The sequence below is a fragment of the Corylus avellana genome, chromosome ca9 (genome assembly GCF_901000735.1).
Source record: "Corylus avellana chromosome ca9, CavTom2PMs-1.0".
Taxonomy (NCBI): domain Eukaryota; kingdom Viridiplantae; phylum Streptophyta; class Magnoliopsida; order Fagales; family Betulaceae; genus Corylus; species Corylus avellana.
Window position 1 is genome coordinate 20,354,082 of NC_081549.1, and position 4,881 is coordinate 20,358,962.

Consider the following 4,881-nt stretch of genomic DNA (forward strand, 5'->3'; position numbering starts at 1 on the left):
ATATATATATATCTGATCTCACAAATCGTATTCGTACCGCTGATAAGCATTTATTTATCACTTGTGAATTAATAGCAATTCCAAATCTGGTAAATGACGCATCAAATTCTCAAACTTTGCGACTAATAAATAATTTTTAAGTGGCTTATTTGTATTTTACTTATATTTTATTAAGAAAAATGTAACTATTAAAATTATTTTTTGATTAAAATTTAATAATGATCATTCACAAACTTAATAATAATTTTAATAACTATATCATTCTTAATAAGATACAAGTAATACTCCCTAATTGCCCCATGCCGGATACAATCACGTTCACATGAACCTTTCTTCTCTTGCAATAATTAACCTGTCGGTTATCCCCAAACCCCCGCCAGCGCTGCCGTTCTCTCTCTCTTCTCTCTCTGTGAAAAGCTGAATCCTTTTTTATACAAATGTGGTGGGCTATTACCATGTAGTCCATTTATCAATGACAAAGAACAAATGGTTTTTTTAAAGTAATAAAATAAACCAACGGTAAAAGGAATCAATGGTCATAATTAAGCCAAGATCCCGTCATAACACTCATAACCATTAGCAATTCAATTGTCATGAAATCTCTTAATGACCAAATGGTCAAAATACTTTAGGATTAAAAACTTGTTAAAACAGTTTTCTTTTCCATAGAACTCATGAACATATATTAATGTCACAATAAGCTTTATTGAAAATCAGTGTAATTACTGGGATTGGTTTTGCATTTTTTTCCTAAATATTAATTAAACTCATCTTAAGATGCAAAAATATATAACTTATATTCATAAGCATCGATAAGGGTAACATAGATACGGGTTAACAAACCCAACAGGGGTATCAGAAAGAGAAAACTATACTCACATGTGGGTACGTATAAGTCTAGGGAAAACTGGGGTTCGTTTTCCTGGGAAAACTTTCCTAAAATGGAAAGAATGAGCTGTTGAATAAGCAAAGAAAGACAACCCACTATCCACGCAACCCAAAGCTTGCATTTGTGATGGTTCAGTAAGCACTGCCAATGCTGAGCCTTTGGCCTGATGAATAATTCACAATGCTGCCATCATTGGAATGCTGAGGGCCTTTCACATGCAAACCGACGTAAACTTCCCATTTAGCTCGTAGACAATCCAAAAGTTAGGAAGCACGGAAACACCATGCAAACAGAAAGCTACACGGGACCTTCATAAATGAACAATTATAAAAAAGAATGCGTGGGTACGTGGATCCACTGCATTGGCCAATTGACCTGATCATCATTGAGCTCTTTTAGTTTGGTAGTTGACCAAACCACTGAAAACCTGCCACGTGTGCGTGTATATATATATATATATACATGTGCGCATCCTTGTCACTTGTCAGGTGGGCCAAGTGGCATGGGTATCAAAATAATGCTCAAAATCAAACCAATTAATAATGTTTAATTAGTGGACTTACATTAATCAATTTTCAGTATATGAATCAAGTACCCAAACGATCAGCTTAAGAGTTTAGATACTCATGAAAACTATCTTTGATTAGTTAGATATAGAGAAATGTTAGCCATGGATCTGACAAGATAAACACGAAAAAAAAAAAAAAAATCATGAGCTTTTAACCACTAAATCTTTTCTGACGATTAGGTATATACGAAGCACCATCCGATGTCCCTTCCATTCCATGCATGGCAATCCAAAAAAAAAAAAAGAATATTGCGAACTTTAAACACGAGCTGGTGCCGGCGCTTCGCGGGGCTCAGGCTGAACCAGGGGCTCAGCCTTGAATCGGGCCTCGGCGACGGACTTGGCGCTGGAGAAAACACCTTTCATATATGACTGAGGCAATAAGAAACAGGGAAAACACCGAGAATATGATGATGACCACAATGAGCGGGATCTTCCCTCTTGAATAGTCGTACTGGTAGTCATATTCTTCTAGAGAGAAAAGATTAGGATGGTCAGAGGAGGACATGGTTGCTTTAGTAAGAGACTCAGGACTACTGACTAGCGCAACACACAGCTTTTATATTAGGGTTAAATACAAAGCAGGTACATGTGGTTTCACCAAAATCAAACAAACACATGAGTTTTCAAAAATATTATAACTAGTATTTGTGGTTTGCAAAAAAACTCATTTAGTATTTTTATTAATATTCCGTTAGATTTTTTTCACATCATCCTTATATGTGGGCATCACGTGGTGTGATATCTGAGTTTTTTGATGCCATGTCATTTATTAAAAAAAATAAAAATAAAAAGAGTAAAAAATGACAGCAGCTGGGGTGGCCAAACCACCCCATTTTGCCTGGTGTGGTTTGGCCACAAATAATATGAAGTAGACGGGTTGATTTGAAGAAACCCAGTAGATAATCGAATCCAAAAACGAATGCCCAATAAAAAATAAAAAAAATCAGGAAAACCTAATAGGGTTTGAAAACTGCAACAAAACCTGGCTGAGAGCGCAGTGAAAAACAAGGGTATCTTTCGCCTTCACCTCCTAAATAAGATTGGATATCTTGTCAGAGAAAGTGTCGCTCGCATAGGGCAGAGACCCAGCTATATGACCGTCATAACTTCTCTCGTCATCCCTAGAAAAACCCATTAACGCATATGAATGGAAGAATCAAAATAATCCAGCGAAAAAAAAAGAAGGTAAATATTTATGAATCAAAATTGGAAAGAAGAGCGTATGTTTGTGAACGAACTTGACATCTATGATGGCAATATTGGGGCGGCGTTTGAGAGAGAGCAGCTGAGAGCCAGTTAGGTAGGAGATGCTCTGAGCCATCTCTCTGCTTTTCTTCGTCCTTCTCTTTCTGTCCCAGAAAAAAAGGAGGAGCGGCCTCGTTGCACCCCCTTTTCGAACCACCCCAGGCAAAATGGGATGGCTATGGGGTGGTTCGGCCATCCTAGCTTTTGTCCTTTTTTTAAAATTATTTTTAATTTTTGGGCTTTTATATTTTAAAAAAAATGACGTAACACCAAAAACTCAAATACCACGTTATGTGGTGCCATGTGTAAAGGTAACGTGGCATTCCTTCAAAAAATCTAACGAAATGTTAACAAAAGTACTAAGTGAGTTTTGTTGCAAACCGCATGTACCATTTGTAATATTTTTAAAAAGTCAAGTGCTTATTTAATTTTGGTGCAAACCACATGTACCTGTTTTGTATTTAACCCTTTATATTATGACTCTAGCCGATTACCTTTTAGACATTTTCCTACTTTTCGTTTGATATGACCAAAATTCCCTGCCTTGAGGAGCGCCGGCCGGACACTATTTGCAACCGAACCAAACCGGGGTAGCCTGGACATGAAAGAAAGGCAGCATGAATTTATTTTGCCTTGGACATGTCAGTGACCCCATCCCCAAGCCACTGGCAAAAGGTAACAATGCTGTGTGTCTTTAGTAATCTCACTTTCTCACACTTAAATGCACGCCTTGACGTGATTTTAAATTTTGGATGAGTTATTATTAAATTTTTGATTTAACGATGATTTTAAATATTACATTAGGATGTGTGCATTTTATTGTGTAAGAGTTGAAATATTTGTAACATGTGTGCATTTTATTGTGTAAGAATTGAAATATGTGTAACATTACTCTTCATATACTGATCAGTAATATATTCTTTATAAATGTCAAACGTACAATATTCCACCCCTTACCCATTTTTTTTTTCTTTCAAAAAAAAAAAAAAAAAAAAACATAACATTTCATTCAATAATATCACGAGCATAAAGCTCTTACATCAGAGAGCAAAGTTCTAAAGCAACCATAGCATAAAACTATAAGATTACCAAGTTTAGTACAAGATTCGAGACCAATCCGCTATCTCATGACTAAAATCAGATTCAATACTAAATCTGTGACAGACAGACTTAACCAAATGCATGGATAGCAATTATTCATCGACCTTGAGAATAAAAAGACTCTCATGTCGAAACTCTTCCTCCTCGACCCGGAGGCCAAGATAATGATCACATCCACCCCTTTCCTTAACTCAACTGTCATTTCATTCCCTTCTTTAAATCTCAACCGTCCAACAGCTTAATCGACCCTCATGCCATGCGTTGCGTATCAGTTTGGCAGATTAATCGATGATGACTTTGGAGGATATGAATCGATGATAAACGAACAAACATACAAACATCATGTCTACCAAAGATTAAGATGATAAAAGAAAAAACTTTTATAATATACCGTAAAGCTAACACTTTATGATTAACCATTACAAATAATAACTAATTCAGAAGCTACACCTTAGGTATCAATTCAATTACATTAAAATTAAAAATAAATATATCACGACTTGTGTTGTTACACCATGCAAAATGACTTTTCAATGTTATAATTGGAGTCACTAAGCCACTTATAAGACATATATAATCTCTAATTGTAGGTAGGAAAATTACTTGTTAGGTAGGCATGACTACGCTTAAAAAATAAATTCTGCGAGTCGTTGCCCATTAAACAAAAAGCTTCCACCTTTATTTGGCCTCTTAGCATTTTGCGAGAAATTGAGATTTCACAGAGGTTGGGAAGGGCAGGTCCTTTAAACCCCCAATGTGCAAGTTCTTCCCCATAAAATGCCCAGTTTTTTGTGTACTTGAAGCTTCTAGGATAGTTGTGCCTAAAATGCCATGTACTAATATTCTCTTATTTTCATTCTATTTATGTAATTGTTTTCCTTATTTGTAACTTATTTGAAGTTTCTTAATATAAATGTTTCTGTAAATTTATTTCAAATGATCTTTTTTGGTCTGATATCCTTCCCCTGTTCCCCTAATATTACGGTATTTGGTTAAGACATATTGCGCTTATTCTTTGCAATATATATGCGATAAGCCTATATGTGTTTTTCATTCATTTTAAGGTTAAAGTGAA